Source organism: Falco punctatus, assembly GCF_963210335.1.
Source record: "Falco punctatus genome assembly, chromosome: 6".
In the NCBI taxonomy this organism is placed as follows: Eukaryota; Metazoa; Chordata; class Aves; order Falconiformes; family Falconidae; genus Falco; species Falco punctatus.
The window spans coordinates 132796-151541 of record NC_137585.1 but is presented as its reverse complement, the minus strand read 5'-3'; the positions used below and the strand labels follow the sequence as shown (position 1 = coordinate 151541).

General features: G+C 41.5%; 1 long non-coding RNA gene across 1 annotated transcript; it reads left to right on the top strand.

The window, feature by feature from the left end:
* Window positions 1-1025: 1025 nt before the first annotated feature.
* Window positions 1026-18108, top strand: LOC308065985. The gene is made up of 2 exons (XR_013928992.1): window positions 1026-13087; window positions 13235-18108. It is a non-coding gene; the product is annotated as an uncharacterized lncRNA (long non-coding RNA).
* Window positions 18109-18746: the final 638 nt, after the last annotated feature.

Below are 18746 nucleotides of genomic sequence, written 5' to 3'. Positions count from 1 at the left end.
TGCTGCCATTTCAATGTTGGACTTTTTTTCTTGGGACCAGTACCATTAAGTCCTTGGGGTGGTGGTGTAAGAAACAAACAAAAAAAGCCTCAAACAAATTTAAGCACTGCAATAACAAGCTGGTCAATACATGTATCCTGCTGCTCTTTCCTCATCAACATCAATGCTGCTCAGCTTTGTGTCCTGGACAAAATTATATGTTTATTATTTGTAGGCCACTAGCATGCCTGTCAGAACTGTTCTTGCCTAAACTGCTGGCCAAGCCAACATCCAAGCTGGATGGGATGAGGCAGCTGTTTGGGTAAGAGATGGGCAAATAAAGTGGCACCACTTCTGAGAACACCACTGAAGTGCTGCACGGAAGGATGCTCCTTCCCTACCAAAGGAAGTAGATCCTCTGCTCAAATAAAAGCAAGGCTGTGCTGTACAGCTTTGGGGGCTGAAGTTGTGTTGCTGTTTGAATACTGTAACATTTTTATACTTAAACATACATGGAATGATAGCCTGTCCAGATTTTGAGGCTATCTGACAGTCAAATTGAAATCATAATTAGTGACTGACTTTCAGGCTTTAAGGATTAATAATTAAACAATAAGAAGCGTTTATACTGGTATGTGCTTTCAGGAGAAGGAGAGAACCCCACTGCTTGAGTCATCTTGATATGAATAATCGGTAACCCAATAATTCAAACATGTCTGAGAAGAATACAAGTGAAGTCTGGTGAGGCAGGAGCTGAGATTAATTCCTCTCTTGAAAGGTGAGAAAGACACAAAAGCAGGCAGTTCCTTCCTCTTCTCTTGCTCCATTGACTGGAACTTCACTGGATTATCAATAGTGTTCAAGAGCACAGAAGTACCAGGCAAATGTACTTTGATACTCTTCATTATATTTTTAATCAAAACATGTTGAATTCTTCTTTACTGAAATTATAATTTCTTATCCATTCTCAAAATTTGGCTTTTGTTATGTGGAATAAAGAATTGTTTTGGAGACAAGATTCGGGGGGGGTGGGGGGGTGGGGGTGGGGAGTGAGATATAATCTGGCTGTAATTATAAAAATCCTTAGATGGGAAGGGACCTCTGGTGGTTTCTGTTCAGGAATTTTCTACTTCAGACCTTGTTCATGGCAGGATTAATGCCAAAGCCAGATCGGGCTGTTCAGGTGAATTCTGAACATGCTGAAGGATCTAGACTCCCCAGGCTCTCTGGGTACCCTTTCTAGTGCTGAGCCTGGGCCACCTTCAGGAGGAGAAACTTTTCCTTATGTCCTGTCAGAATTTCCCTTTGTGCAACCTGTCCCTGGTGCCTCGCTCTCTTTCACTCTGTTGTTCTGAGGAGAGTTTGGCTCCTCCTTTTTATCCTCCTGCCATGGGTATTGGAAGATAGCAACTGTATCTCCCCCAGGCTTCTCCGAGCTGAACAAATTGGCCGTGCTCAGCTTCCCGTCATGTACCATGTGCTCTAGCTGCCTGTGAATCGGTGACTGTTAGCTGCACCCACTCCCCCTCATCACAGCCACTCTGTACAGCAGAGTTCAGCCTGAGATGTTTTTCAAAACACAACCACAACTGTGCTGAGTCAAATCATCGCTGCTCTTGCCCTGCTGGTTATGCTTTTCCTAATCCATCACACCAAGTGGTAAAATGGCATTGTCACAAAGGCACACTACGCTGCTGATGCGGATTGGAATTGGAGGTCTGGCTGTAGATCTGTCCCCGTGCCAGCTGGTCCCTGGCTTGACCCAAGTTGTAGGTTAGTTCCATTCCAGATGTGGGACTTAGTCTTGAATCCTAAATGGCAAACTTATTTTCCTGATAATTTTTTTCTTTATTTTCCCCAAACCATTATTCAGACATGTAACAATAAGTAGGAAGAAACAATTTTCACCTAAAATATTTCAAAATTGTTCATGTCATTGAGCAAGTGGATTATTTCTACCTAGTTATCTAGAGCAGAAAAAATACTTCATTCAAGCTTGTCTCTTCCTTTGTATTTGAAAATTACCTCAATGAGTACAGACATATTTTGGGCGGTTAGGCTAGTCAGGCTATCGGGAAAAGTTAGACCACCATGTCAAGGGCAATAAAATTGTGCAAATGGACTATTCAGCCTGTAAATAATAAACAGGCCACTTGCTTTCATTACACCGTATTTCACAGAGAAAGAAGCAGCAAGAAATCCTGTCATCATCAGAATGACTTTTCTGAATAGTTACAAGTCATTTTCCTTGCTCACTCAAGGGTGACAATTCTCACCAGGCTTTCTGTTATTTCTAAAATGACTGTGGGAATAGAAGCATTGAATAACCCTAGCTCACAAAACCATGTGGTTTTACCTTTTCCAATCATGGGCTTCTATTTTCTTGTTAATGTCTATTTTCCTATTAATCCCTTTGGAACAAACTTTAGCATGCTAAAAATAATCTTCACAATTTTTTAATGGTAAGCTTTAAAAATTCATTTCAGGTATTTTAGCATCATGAACAACCTGCTGACAATGAAGACGGAGAGCACATTAGGCACAGGGACAAACAATTCTAAGTCAAAGGTAGAGTTATACAGACAGTGATTTTATCCTTGAAGGTAGAGCAACAGTGTTCAGTGTGGCCCAAAAAGAACAGAGAAGTAGAGAAAACAATTAGGTAAACCCAGAAGATTCAGGTAGGATGGTAAGAGGTCCTTCCACACAATTACAGCTCTGTAAGGCTATGGAACAGTCACCTCAAGCACAGAAGCCCAAGCATTTGGAATCTAAATGATTTGGACATAAAAAATGGTGGAAAGTGCGATTTTTGGACTATCCAGGGTAGATCACAATGAAATGACATTCCAGACTTTCACATATATTTTCTTTTAAATTATTTTTTCAAGCTTGACTTTTGACCATTTTTTTAGTTCCCGCAGTTCCATGTTAAAATATTTAATTATTCTGCAATTAGCATCCAGTTTCTTTCCTTATTTTATATGTAGTTCAGATTTAATCTTTCATAAAGGCATCAAATCCTTTTTAACCTCAGAAATGTACTAGTTTCATTTCTGAAACTCCTAACTGATTGGTCTGTAATGGGATTCAGGCCTCCCACCTTATTGCCTGGCTATTGCAGGACAGAAGATCCTGAACCATCGCCTGTGGAGGTGGCAACTGTGCTTATGTACAGTGAAGCAGACCATCTGCTGTGTGGGTCTAGAGGTTAGCTAGAGAGGAAAGCCTTTTCTTCTCATAGTCTTCTTCGTGTCTTCACAGAAAATTGCAAATTATGTGGTCCACTGCGAAGACTGGGAATTCATTGTTAGGAGGTGGATTAATCGGGGACTGTATTAGTTTTGCCAAGATGTTACTATGTTCTCAGAGGCTTCTTAGAGTCAATTCTGGACAGAGCGTAAGCGCAACCTGAACAGCAGAACCAGCTGACTCTTGTCAGCTCTCCCATTTCTCACTCTCACCTTTTAGATGTATAGTACCCTACAGAGTTCCTGGGACCACCTCTCTCCCTTGGATCTCAGCCAGCAGCCCCAAGGTGTTTCATGTACTCAAGTCTTTCTCTGCCCAGTGCTCCTGCATAGATCTGCACCTGGGGTGGAAGAATGCTTTGTATTTCCCTGACCAGACTGTCCAGAGCAGATTCTGTATGGTGAACAGATACTATATAGTGACTCGCTCTTAGGATTTCCATTCTACTTTTGTGGACTGACCATTGTACTTTCAGATATATTTTATTTTGAACTGCTGAACTCCACCTGACAACCCAGGAGACTGGAACCTCTCCCCTAAACAAGCATTGCAGAGAGACGATGCCGGTTTGCAGCCTATCAACCCTTTTACAAACATTCAAGTTCAACACCTTCAGTTCTTCCTTGACTTTCTCTAGGAGTAACAACTGACAGGAGAAGGGGTGGTGATCATGAAGGCTTCATCACTGTTCCCAAAGAACCTGCGAAACTGAGGAACATTCAAAGATTTTGTAATGAGAAATGTCATCCGTTCCTTCCGCAGTTAGCTCCAGCAGCTAACTGCAGGTTGCAGGGCAATCCTAAAATTGTGTTTTGGGGGACAGCTGTTTCTTTTTCTGTCCCTGCTTATCTTGCAAGCCTTCTGCAGCTGCAATCTCAGCCCGGAATTCCATGCTGCTCCTGAAGGACCGAGTTTCTGCCATCTACATTGCTGCCTATTCCTAATCACTGAAGACATGGAGAGAAGTTGTAAAGACTTCAGAAAATTCTTTTCTATAAAGTGCGCAGAAACCAAGGGGAAGCATACAAAGGGCACATACAAGACTTGGTAAAAGAATTTATCCCATCTTTTTCTGGGATACTTATGGAGGATCAGGGCCCACTTCCCACAATCCGTCTAGGGTTTCATTGAGACTAGCACCCCAATACACATACATAATACCTTTGCTTCCTTGTGCATTGAGAGGCAGCAAAAGAGAGGTCCTGGATTGTTACTGCAGGTGTTTACATTACCCACTGAACCATTAAGGGACTATTACAACCATTTTATCTTACCTATCTTCTTAATGAATTGGGTATTGTATTGCTGGTAAAGATGAGCAGCTGACAGCACTACCTAGTGTTAACATTCAAGTGCACTCCAACCCTCTCCTGTATCCTTGCTGCTCTGCCTTCTCTGATTTCTGCATGCCGTTTTGCAGATGCAAGTCAGTAGAGAGATGTAACCTTTTTCCTAATTTAGTTCTTTGACCTTGTATAGCTGTGGTGCAATACCTGCTGGCAAGGTTCTCTGTTACCCTCGTTTTGCCCTTTCAACAGATTTGTTTGTAACCTTGGGCTTGACTTCTCATTTTCTTAAGCACAGCCCACCCCATTAAAAACAGGTGGAGTGATTTTCATTCTCTCCTTATGAAAAGCATGATTCTTCATGTACATTGTTAGTATATTTTCATGAGGTATCACATTATTTTACTGAAGTTAATATGCTGATAAAGAAGCAGCTTCTTCCTTTTTTCTTTTTCTTTTTTTTCTTTTCATTTTGGCATACGAAGCTGGCTGGGTACATACAGACAGAACCCCTGTGGCTCTCAGCATTAGAGATAATTACAATGGGCGTGAAGCCAAACTTCAGTTTTCTTAAAAATTATTTATTTCTCTTAACAGTGACATCTTTCTTTTCGAACTTTCCAAAGGGTTCATTATGTATTGTATTCAGCTGAAGCTCTCATGCTGGGATGGAGCAAGATGAAAGGTTTGAATATTTAATTCGGATTCTTTTTCTACCTGAGTTTCCCGGTTAGAGCAAAGGGATGGGAGTTAAAGAGACTGTTTTGTGTTCTGCTGGTGTATTTCCATCATCGGAAAGGAAGGATTTGGTTACTGAATTCTGTGCTATGACAAGAGTCAACAATCCAGCCTACTTGAGGCTGGTTAATGAACTTTAAATGCAAACAGAATTCCAGAAATTATGCAGGGAATATGCAATTTCTGCGTGGATCTCAGATGTTGCCTGCTAGAAAATGCAGCGTAGGATTCAAAGGTGATCTGACACCTTGTAAAAAGTCATGTACAGTAAATGTGCGATTACCCTGGAATGCTAAATTACTCCGGCGTCAGAATTCTATTTCCTTGGTGACAATTTCTTCAGCTCTCTAGTTGTTTAGAAGCTGAGTTTTAGATCTTCTGGTTATGCAAAATCTCTGATCTTTAAAAGGCGGATCATCCATTTACGTTCCTTGAGAGTTCTCAAAAATGTCTGCTATCTGGAGAACAAAAACCTCTAACCAAGTCTGTTTTGCTGGTGCAGAAGTTGTTTCCTATAACCACTTTTTAAAGAATATAAATGGGCTTCTCTGGGAATCTCCCCTGCTGCAGGCCTTGAAGGATATTGATGTGCAAGCTATTCAGAAACTTCTTGCTTATAAAGCCTGTGGTATTCACCAGAGAGGTAGTGCCTCTTCTTGTACTAGCCTTAGATGAAGTACTTTAAAGAAGAAAATGTCTGGGATCTGCATGTTTGGGTAACAGGCACAGGGCTGTAGCTGTAGCAGAGAATAAACTTGCCAGGGTAGAGTGGAAGCAGCTGAATGATGGGGCTTCAGCAGTGAGATGGTTCATTTATTATTGTCTCTGCAGGTGCAGTGTGGGAGACAGTCCTTCGTGTGGCTGCCTTGTGTGACTGTGTGGACGCTGCTCAGGCTGTGATGGAGGCAGCCCCTGAGCTTATCAATGAAGTAATGACATCTTAGCTGTAAGCAGGTAAAAATGCTAAGCTGGAAGGACAGTGTTGGGACACTCAAATGGTCCGAAGTGTTCCAATAATGGTCCAGATTCATCTTACAGATTCACTCAGGATCCTAAACAGCCAGTGAAAATGACCTACTCAAGGATGTTCTATTTTATTGTCCTGTAACTCAGTTGCCTGACACCTCTGGATACTCTGCTTTCACTTCAAAAATTAAACTGAATTCCTGTGACGATCTAGAAACCCCATGCACTCAAACTGTGTGCGTATGTTGACCTAAAAATCTAGAAGTTAATTTTGTCCTTGGAATATATTTCATTCTCAACTCTTTTTCTCCATTACTCATTCCCATTTCATTTGTCTGCATTGATAACTGAGCAAGATCACTTTGTGATAACCTCTGCAGATACATTTCAGTGCTGCAAGAAGCACTAGGGATTCAGAAGATGATGCTTGTCTTCTCTGAGGCTCATTCTGGCAGATGTCGCTGCACAGAGACTCACCAGAGGAAGCAAGGTAAGCAGCTCTGGGAAGGCGCCTTCCCCCCTGACCAAACACACTCCATGAGAGGAGAATGCATCTGATGGTCTGGTATGTTCATGTAGCCCTCAGGAGCAGCAGTATTTATTCTGTTGTTTTGCCTACATTTCAGGGTGAACGTTACGTAACTGTTAATTTTTCAAGGAGAGTGTCACTTCTTTAGAATGATTTAATAATAATTCTGTGTATTGTGTGAGAACTGCATTTTCCTATTTCAGAAAAAGGCTGAAAAGATGTAGGAGATACAGTGATTTAAGTGTGAAACCTAGCCATGGTCATTTGCCTGTCTCTGAGCAAGGTTCTTCACTTCTCTGTGCCTCAGTTTCTCCTTCTGTAAAATACCATGAATTATTTCAGAGCCATAAACAAGGCTGATGTAAAATTTGGTGAAGTAACATTTCCAAGTGCTTGAGATATTCCCCTAGAAGCTATTACAGAAGTGTGAAAATGGGACAAATGAGGCACTAAAACACCTTAATGAGAAATGCTGAGAGTGAATATTGTTCATTCTGAGTGGCAACTTCACAGTTGTAGTATCAGCCTTTTTTAAATTTAAAATGTAGCTCTCTGACAGTGTGTGTATATATATATATATATATATGTATATATGAAATATTCACAGAATTTCTTACCTACCCTTTTGAAAGTAAAGATCATTGCTTCAGAGCACAGACTTGTGATTTAGTCATCTCTTTCCTATTGCTTTCTCATGTGAATGCATTTCTTTCTCCTGTTCTCTCCTGCAGTCCTCATGTTATATCACGTCACACCATCTCATCTCATTTCACCTCATCGTATGATAGTCATAGAAAGTAATTTTTCAAAAAGGTCTCAGAAAACATAATAAAAGGTAAAGGACTGAAATTTGATAAGCAAAAGTATAGGCTGAGTATCAAGAAATATTTGTAATAATACAGAACTTGGGATACAAACTATTAGGCAATTAGCAGACATTTCAAATCACCAGTCACTTAAACATAGAGTAGAAAAATGAAAGAATTGTGTTTGCTAATAGTCAGCAAGGCTCTCTCTTGACACAAAACATCAACCTGTCTATTACAAAAAAACCTCTCTCTGAAATGTCAGAACACTGCTGCCGCCAGGCTTTGGCAAGATAGAGAAGAAGTAAGATCAGCATAGTGCCTTCTTGCAGGAGAGAATCACCTTTTCATTGTACTGTTAATCTGAATTACCACCAAACAGCAGAAAATCTCTGCAGGACAGATGCAAAGGAATGTAAAACCAGAACTGTTTTTATTTCCGTATTTAATTTCTGTTTTCATTTCTCCAGATTCTGTAACCTTGTCATATTTCTTCTCTCTAGAAAGGTGGGGGTTTCCCTTAAGATGCTACTGGGGTGAATTGTCATTTGATTAAATCTGGAGTAGTACAAGAAATGCCATTAGTTGATTTATGTTAGACAATTATCTGGCCAGTGTATTTAGCAAGTGTCAATGCCACAACCTACGCATGTAAGCAAATAAGTCTAGGAGAGAAATTTACTATTACTTTTTATACCCATCTTTCAATTCTGTTTCAGTCAGACATCTGTGTGTGTGTATATCTATACACACACCTGTGATGTGCACATATATGTACATTATGTTTATATATGCATGTACATATGTGTGTATTACACTTCTACTTCCATCTCTTTCTCAATAACATGAAAATATACTCCTGCTGAAACTAGCATTATAGATCTTTCCTTCCCATTGAGTTTTCAATATTATCTTCTAAAACTGCTACTGGGCGGTTGTCTAATTTCAGTTTGAAAAAGCCTGAAAGCTTCCAAAAGAGGGTCACTTAAAATAGTGACATTACATGGAAACAAAGGCATTTTAAGTTAACTACTTTTACAAGGGAAAAAATAATCTGTGTAGAGATGTTATGAAGTTGATTAACTCCTTTGCATCCTACTCACTCTATAAAATATATTGAAGTGGGACGTAGGCCTTGTACTGCTCCTCTGTTGTCCTTGTTTTGGCTGGGATAGAGTTAGTTTTCTTCTTAGTAGCTGGTGCAGTGCTGTGTTTGGGGTTTGGGGTGAGAATACTGTGGATAACAGATGTTTGCAGCTGTTGCTCAGTAGTGTTAATACCAACTCAAGGACTTCTCAGCTCCTCAGGCCCTGCCAGCCAGCAGGCTGGGGGCACAAGAAGCTGCGGGGGGCACAGCCAGGGCTGACCCCAACTGGTCCACACCATAGAAAGTTATGTTCAGTATAAGAACTTGCAGGGGTTGGCTGGGGCCTGTCAGTCGCTGCTCGGGGACCAGCTCGGCATCGCTCAGTGGGCAGACAGCAACTGTATTGTGCATCACTTGTTTTCTTTTCTCTCTTCCCTTTGGATTTTGTTCCTCTCCCCTTCTCCCTCCTTTCAATTATAATTGTAATAGTAATAATAAGTATTATTGTTGTTGTTGTTATAATACTTCAATCATTAAATTGTTCTTATCTCAACCCTCCAGTTTTACATTCCTTCCTGATTCTCCTCCCCATCCCTCCGTGGGGGGGAGTAAGTGAGAGGTTGCCTGGTGCTTAGTTACTGGCTGGGGTTAAACCTCAGCATCTGTGCAAGATGAAGTTCTCCTACATGAATGCTAAGCAGGTCCATCCACGCAGGTTCTGTTTTGCCTTCTTAATAGAGAATATAAGTAGCAGCTAAGATTATAAACAGGAGTTAAGAGGAGTAGAAACTATTCCTTTCCCTTCTTGTTTTTCCTTTCTGATGTTTGCAAATATTGAAGTCTTTTCTTTGCTATACTTCTGCTCATGTTTCATTATATGAATGGGTCTTTCTCTCCATCCCCTAAAATCAAGGTGGAATTGCATCTTTTGCTCCTGCACCAAAACAAAAGCCTGCAAAATCCCCTGTTTTAAATCATGCCTCTGGTTGTGTGGCTTTGCAGAAAAGGACCTGGGGGTCCTGATGAACACCAAGCTGAATGTGAGCCAGTGGGGTGCCCTTGCCACAAAGAAGGCAAATGGGATCCTGGGCTGCATTAGGAGGAACGTTGCCAGCTGATGGTGGGAGACGGGGTCCTTCCCTTCTGCTCCGCTCTGGTGAGGCCACACCTGGAGTCCTATGCCCAGTCCTGGGCTTCCCAGCACAAGGGGGAGGTGGAACTGCCACACAGGACCTGACAAAAGGCCACCAGCACCATTCAGGGACATGGAGCTTCTCTCCTGTGAGGTGAGGCTGAGAGCTGGGACTGCCCGACATGGACAAAACTCTGAAGGGAATGTTTAAATAAGGCAGAGACAGGTTTTTTTCAGCAGTGCCCAATGACAGAACAAGAAGCAATCAGCACAAGCTAAACCACAGAAGGTTCCGTCTGAACAGCAAGGAACAGTTCTTCACTTTGAGGCTGGCATGGCGCTGGAGCTCCCAGAACCTGGCTAGCCCTGCTCCTGACAGGCTTGCTGCATCTTCAGTCGTTTTGAGGCTGTAGGTCCAAAGCAGTTTCTTAGTTTCAAATTCTTCATGGATTTGCTTGTTGTTTGTGGCTTATGTTCTTCCTGCCAAGCCTGGAAGGTCACCTTACTCCCTCTACCCCCTCCTTGAAGAGCATACAGCTGTCATTTGCTCTGCCCTTACTCTTTGCTATGTCTCTTTGTCAAAATCCTTTCCTCTCTTTCTCTGGCAAAACCTCTGGATTCCTTTGCTGTTTGCACCTTCAGCAAATCATTTTGGAATGCTGTTGTGGGGATTTCAAATTAAATGGTGGTGTATAAATGATGACATTTTTTGACACAGAGTTTTTCTGACTTTGTAATTAGTTTTGTTTAACTTTGTGTTATTTCCTGCATTTCTTTTTCAGGAAAACATATTTTAGCTTTTGCTACCTGTGCTGGGAGTAAGGAAAGTGTATGTTTGCTCATGGAAAACAGAGCTGATATCAGAGCACAAGGCTCCTTGGGGAAGAACTTCAATTACCTCTTTAGTTTTCCTTAAATTATATGTTATCAAAGAGCATATCCCTGCTTCTGACTGCTGTCACTTCACTTTAAGAGTGCTGAAGTATGAGGTTCAGTCAAGTGAAAAGCAGTGAAGAGGTATGGTCATGAATCATACATAGTATATGGCTCTTCCATAAGAACATGGTCCATGTCAAGGTTTCTGAAGACGATCTGTAAGTCAATCATGGACAGCTAATCTCTTTGGTTTCCAGAAGTTTAAGTTCTATTGATGTTCTTTGTGAAAGAAACACCTCGATATTAGTTTCAGTTCAGCGAAGTCTGTCCCCTATGACAAAGCAAAACACTGTAGGGTACGCATACAAAAAAATATGCTGAAGGCTGGAATTTTAAAGATATAAACAATACAGACCAAAAAAACAGTGAGAAAGCAACTGCTCTGGAGAGGTGGTGATCCTAGAGCTACCTAGACAGAGAAATACTCAGTTCCAAACTAACTAGTCCTAAATCAGAAAGGAAAAAGGCTCTCGTACCAAGAACCTATCCCATTCACTTCAGGTCAGCAGCAAACTTACCTTTTTGATCATTTCACTTGCATATTGAAGGCCTCTACCTGGCAGCTGCTCTCCTTAGCTTTTAAAGTGGATGTGTTCGTAGTGCACTGAGGGGGTGCTTTCTTTCACTGAAGCTGAGCAGGGACTACCCAAGAGTTTAGGAGATGAGGGTTGTTATCTTGCTGTTTCACACAGGACCTCCTGAGAAGCACACTTTAAATCCTATGACACTTTCCAAACCTGTAAGGCATTCTAAAGCTGGCTACTTCCAGTTCTGGGAACATTTAGGCTACTTTATGTGGTCAAGATAGGGGACAGGTGCCCACAAGTTAAACATTTGGCTATGATGTGATTCTGTGTTAGTCTGCCTTTTTTATTCAAAACCTGTTCCCTCATTCCCTTCCCACTCTTGTGTGCAGAAAGTATGTAAAGGCGCTAAAGGAGAGCCCTGCTTATCAATACCTTGCAGAAACTGATGATTTATTTCCATTTTATGAATGAGGATACAGAATCATGGAAGAGAAGAAGCTAGCACTTTGAAAACTCCTTGAGAGTCCTTAGTGCCCCAGTTCAATGGACAATATGGCCATAATCTGTGGTATAGGTATCACAATTCCAGGTGAACTCTTTGGCAATTCAAACACCGCCCAGAAACTCTGAAAATCCTCCTCTACTAGGTTGTCTAAAACTGTGAAGCTTACTGTGAGATGACTAGGTAATCACCTCTTGTTAGCAGTTGAGACTTAAATCAGTTTTCCTTAGACTAAGTCATGCTCATTTCTCTAGGCTGCAGAGTTTCACGACGCTGAGAATTATGGCAGAAGCTATACCATGGGGAGGGTTGGTTTGTGTGCTTAATCACCAGGTCTGCTTAAATGGAGCCTTACTGTCATACCTTTATCAGTTTCTAGCATAGTGAGATCTCTTTCAGGAATCTTATGGGACTCCAAAGGATAACCTCTGCCTGGTGGAGGAACAGATCACTGTGACAGGGGCTATAGTGATATTGATCTTGGAAGTGAGAATGGTTTACATTTATAATATTTACTTGGTTTGCAATTTGACTGAATACAAATGCAAAGAGTGTATATCTTCTAGATTCCTGATACCTCCAGAGTCAGAGCAACCACATACTTTGGACAAACCACCTTGGGAGGACCTTTCCACATCATAAGGTAAGGTCCAACTCTTTCACATTTGAGCATGATTTTTGTTTCTTGAATCTATGTAACATTTTCATTTTATAGACGGAGAGAGGGTGGTGTCAAGGAACATCAACAAATGGAGGGTACCTGATGGGGCAGGAATGTGGGAGAAGGTGTGATTCTAACTCCATATTTTTGCCTCTTCTTCCTTTGCAGCATCACATATGATTGCATGATTCCGGTAACCATGGTGATGTGTCTCACCAGCACAACTTCACCTTCCAGATAAACACAGCATCTTCCAGACCCAGGATCCCAACAAAATGGGGCACTTCCACAACTAGCCCATGGCACTTACAGCACCTTTGAGCTCTTCCTCACCATCGTTGATGGATCTGCCAACCATGAATTTGGACCTACTTTTCATGTATGGCATCACTTATTCAGCCTTTGCTGTTGTGGCTCCTTATGCTCAACTTGCTCATTGCCATGATGGGTGGCACCCACTGGGGAGTGGCTCATGAGCAAGATGAGCTTTGGAGAGCACACATGAGAAAACTGTTCAGCTATGTAACTCCTTGTTGTGAATTATGAAGCGTGTGCTGGAAGGGGAAGACTGCTTGCCAGTCCTGGAGGGGACAGAGCTGGGATCCCACAAACAAGTGAGGCACGTTCAGTTGAGAAGAGCTGTGGATTTTCTTATGGTGGGAAGAACCAAATTCTTACGAGCAAAGGTAGGGCTAAACAAGAAGTACATGTAAATGTTCTAGAAGTGTGGATTTTATCTTTGCTACACTGGTCTCATGGTAACTATTAGAACTATTTCCTCTTTTCCTGCATCCCTCAGTGCCCACAAGTATTTATTTATTTATTCACTGCAGGTTGTTTCTATTACTGCCATGCTGGAGAGGAAGCTTCCATGATGCCTCCATCCTCACTCTGAAACCCGTGGCCAGAAATACAGTCTAGGGGCAGATGTTATCTCAGGTAAATTCTGCTAAGAGTAGACAACTAAACAGTAAATTCACATGTATGAACCTATCAGGAAGGACTGCCCTCTTGTAAGAAGTCAGACCCAGTGAAACAAACCACATAATGCAGGATGGGATTGTTGGGATCTGATGTGGAGTTCTGAAATCCGAGGCTGGACAAGAACCAGGAAAAAAGCAGAGCTTTAAAAGCTTTGTTACATTATGTTAGGTCCTGCTCCCATACCCCAGGTAGAAATTTTTTATCTACGGTTCATCACAAAGCAAGGAACATATGTCATGAAGTAAGGAATGCAGCTTATGGGGTCCTAAGTAAATGTCTCACATAGTCACAGCCCCATAAACTGTCACAGCTAGAAAATGTTTCTTCACGCTTCATCTTGAGTATCACCCAGCTCTTTTCCATTCACTCCCGCTCCTGAACTGCAATCCTTTAAACAATTCCTATGTCCTACCTAAGTGTCTTTTGACCTTGTCAAAGAAAGATTAAGGACAGATATTATTGCTCTCACTCTAAAAGCATAGCATATTCCTTTCTGAAGGGAAGGCATCATCTCACAGCCAAAAGGAAAGGGACCACACCTAGATCTGTGTTACTGAAAGCTGAAGTTAAGAGTCCAGCTTGCCAGTTGTGCTGCACTCTGACAGTGGCTGGGGAAGAGAAGTCTCAGCAACAGGTCATTGATTTTATGATACATATTTGCATGAAGGTACTCAATATAAGATCCTCAGTGTTAGCTTAATAACTTAGTACTATTTCCTAAAGAGGTCTAAAATAGCATCCTAAACTTGAGTAAAACCAGTCTAGCAGTCCAAACAATATTACATCCTCGTGAAGTTATATGTGCATGCAGTTAAGCAGTTGTCACATGATCCCAAGTATGTTCCCTAAGCTGACATTTAGTTTCCTAATTATATATTTGATAAACTGATCTTTCAGTTTGCAATACTTCACCTGTCAAAGAAGTCCATTGCTTCTCAGTGCAAACTGCAGGCAACCCAGCTGTTGGACTGCTACTATATTCTTACTGTAGTTCTCTACATTGAGGAAACCCACATTTGTTTATTATTATCATTGTAACTGTTGTTGTGGTTAGCTCACTCTTGTTATAGATCTGCAGAGATGACAGGTTAAAATAGCAAGTTTTACAATTTATACAGGGAAATATTAGGGTACACTATAATTACTGTCCTTTTTAACACAGCAACACTAATAGATCTATTTTTAAAAACTTATTTCAGATAGTACCTTCTCATTTGTGTTTGTGAAATAGCTGGTTATCTTACTTCTATTCTCCTGTTCCGTTGCAGAGTCAATATGGTTCAAAGAGGACTAGAGTTTGTCCTCAGCAACAGAATTGTTTATAAATGATCAATCTATTACAGCTGTCCAAATGCATGGACAGTACTAGGTTTGTATACCTGTTACCAAAATGCAATGAGAGAGTTGCGTAGATGTAACATAAATTCTAGGTTTTTGCCAGCAGTGTGTATAATTTCTAGTGCCACTGTAAAGTAGAACAAATCCAACCTTACTTAACATGGCCTGAATTTAAGGGATTAGTTTTCAGAAGCAAACAGCTTCATCAATGTTAGCTAAGCACGCTTGGTCTCATAAAAGAGACATAAATAACAGACCGAACTCTACTAGTTGAGGCATAGGTGCCAAGATGCCAACCCACTGTTCTCATTCTTGTGACTTGCTCTTACAGCAGTTGACTAAAAGACCACATATCTCTGTTCATTCAAGCAAACAAAGGTCCTGGAAGAAAACAGAAAGAAATCTTGGTATGTTGTAATGAGTCTGCATGTTTCAACTGAGACTATTTCAGGAAAAGAGTTTTCTTATCACTCAGAAAATAGAGATAAAATATATAAGCCACAAGGCTCTTTGAGGGCAGTTAAGCCTTCTCTTCGGTGTTTCCTGTAGCAGAACCCAGGGGGAGTAACTCCTCTTTGAACAGGCCAGTTACAAAAGGACAAGCTCTAGAGGACATTGATCTCTCATGAGCTCAGTGTAGCCCTTTCAGTAACACAGGAGTGGAACAGTTTCATGCACAGAGCATGACCATCTCGAATGCTACAACAAAATGAAAGTTCTGAGAGAGGTGCCATTTTTTCTATATAGATTTGAAAAGGGAAAGATTAGACTAGCTTTTGAGCAGGACATGAGTTTTGCTTTTCCATGCTGTCTTTTAATGATATCCAGACATTCAAACTTAGGTGTGATCTACAGTCCTTAGGATGCTCAATACTAATGAATAGTTGCTCGCATGGAACATGTGAACAGCTCACTGCATTGTCCCCTCTAGCATTACCTGGTTTCAGGGAAGAGAAAGAATTGGTTTTGTCCTGAACTCAAACTTACTGCTTAGCTGCATCTTGGATGCATAATGACTGTGTAGTTGACTGCTGAGAAAGTATGTCAAAGGCAGGATGGATTCAGACTGGTTAACTCTGCTCAGACTAGTCCCACGGCAGATTTGTTGGCTGGAATCCCTGACCAAAGACCCAGTGATGGGGGCAGCTCTACCATATTTGCTTATTAAAGGTAAGTTCCTTGGTGTTGCTCATCATTTCCCACTGCACCCAGAGGTTTTATTCACAACAGGTGAATTGCCTGGGACTAAGGAAGCTACAGCAGCTTCTTTCTTTCTAGATAGTCCCAGGTACTGAATACCTTTGTACTAAACAGACTGACTCTTTCAGCTCTCCTTTAGTAGCATTAAGCAGCTTGTACTCCCTCAACTAGCCCTAATATAATGTTGTCAAAGTACTCACTGATATTACATCCTTGAATTTTAAAAAAACAAACAAACAAAACCCAAAACAAAACAAAAAAAACCCAAAACAAAACCTCCCAAAAATAAGGACTGCAATACATATCATTGGCACATCCACTGAGGATACTTGGGTGCCAAACAGAAATCACTGTGTAAGTCTTTCAGCCTTGCCTCAACATCATTTTAGGCATGGATGCAAATGTCTTAGCTTATGTGCTTGTCTTTGCACCCTGGGTGAGCAGAGTCTGCTTTTGACATAAACATGCCATGGCTTAGTGAGGCAGGAGGTGCACAGACACGTATGTAGCTCCTGACTGAGAATTCCACTTGGCTGCTGAAGCAGCGTAAGTGGGAAAGTGCTTGCCTGACGTGCTCTTTGGCAGCACGATACATTAGCTGACTTACTGGTGCAGACCCAATTGTCTGTCTGGGAGACTGTCCAGCAACAGACACCAAAAAGGCAGGTGGAGGGAACATAATCAGGAATAACTACATAACCAACTTGCCTTAAGGTGGAGTTTCTACCTGTTTCTAGATAGTGAAAAGCTATGTTCAAGCAGAAGTCTTTGCAATATATTCTTTCCAACTGTAGGTATGACTTCTGAGTTTTCATACAAATGGTTAATGCCCTCATGAAGGGCTATGCATTGATACCTGTGCATTTCATTTACTCAGTCTTCTTACGCACTGCATATTTTAAGTATCATAAGGAGTACATGTGGGCAATAACTTGTTAATATCCCATTGCTTCTCTGGAAAAGAACATGGCTCTGTAAAAGTTTTTTGCATTGTTTCTCACTCCTCTGGTGAAGAACAGATATCAGGTGTCTAGGTGAGCCCTACTTTCCTTCCTGATTCTAATCCCCACCTGTTGAGGGTGCTCATATATGGCAGGACATCCCAGATGGCATCTATGGAAACAGAATGTAGGATTTCTGCTTTCACATGGTTGAGAAAAGTGAGATCAGGATATTTCTAATGCTTCTGCCATGACCGCCTTTCCTCCATGCTTGCAGACTTGAGGGCCAACATGATGGCAAATAACACAAAATGCATTGCAACATGACAGCCTTTGCATCGCAAACTATGGAAGAAGTACTCTGAAAATAAGGAACACCCTAGCAATAAAGAGAGTGGAGACATGTCTTAGAGAAAACAGGTATCCTTTTGCGCTCCTGTCTGTGACCCCAAGCCTGTCCTTGTGAGATTCTAGCCATAGCCAGGACATCTTGACACTTGACCCCTTGGCATTATCCTTGGGACATTTCACCTTGCCTTAGAACAGGAGGAAGAAGAGATCTATGATGTCCTGTCACTACTTGCCTGCTTTGGTATAGTGAGTAAATCCCTTTGACTGTAAAAACAACTTTGCTGTAGACTTCACATGCAAAAGCAAATGTCCTACTGCCTGAACTACCATCAAGCAGTCCACTTCACTGCAGCTCCCTGTAAGGAGTTATTAAACATCATGGTCATTGGTGTGAGATTCAGACAAGGCTCCCATTTTGTCTCCCATTGCATGAAGACAGAGAATGTATTTGCTGCATGCAAGTTTCCGCTAGCCTGAAAAGAGGCTATAGGATTTGAAATAGGTCATTTCTCCACTAATTTTGACCACCCAAGGCACAGAAAACAGCTTGCTATGTTTCCCCAGATGACCTGCACAACTTCTAGAATACACTCATGTACAGCTACACATACATGCGTTGCTGTCCTCTGGTGAATGCATATGAAAGGTGCTAGAGACCACAGATTCCCCTCAACATGCTTTCTGAAGAGGACACTTGTTCAGGCTCAGTTGCTGTTAGGTGGAGTTTTCTGGAGCTGGACTCACACTAGTCTGATGTGGTGTGTTTTTATTCTTCACACTCTTTGTACTGCTCTGAATGTTTTATTAGCAGTTCCTTGTATTGGTTTTGCACTGGCGCTTTTTTTTTTTTTTTTTTTTTTTTTTTTTTTGTATCTTGAAAAAAAGCACTTTTATTCTCCTTCAAATAAAAAAATTAACAACGATGTTGCTCTAATGGTGTAACAAAGAGTCTGAACAGTGCTGGCTATTCTAGTGCAACTGTTCTGGAGCACCTATCATATTATGGGACTCTTCAGTAACTATTAAGTGTGGCTTCTCAGTCTTCAGTTGCTGGGTTGACGGGGAGGATCCTTAAATCCGTACAGGAGTAGTATCTGCAGAAGTTGTGCTATTCTAAACTTGACAGCTGGAGAAAAACAGTAAGTTCATGGCTAGTTCACAGTGAGCCAACAGATGGGCACAGATTGGAACAGCTCGGGTTATTTCCTCTCTAGACACAAAGCAGGTCTCTTTTCATGTAATGCTTTCATTGAGGAGATGCTGAACAAGGCCGTTTCCACTTCCCTTCCTATGTGTTGGTGAGGTAGACAAGTATATAGTTTATGAGTTTTCCTCTCAAGCTCAGCTTCACGTTTTCACACTTGTGCATAGGGATAGATAACAGTCCTGAAGCACTGCTCTGCCTCAGAGCAATCTTTCCTTCAGCAGGTACGAACGAGACTGTCTGAAGGGAGACATAAATTCTGTCATTCCGGTCATCCTCATGCACCTCTACCAGACAATGCAGTTGATCCCATGGACATTGTTACTC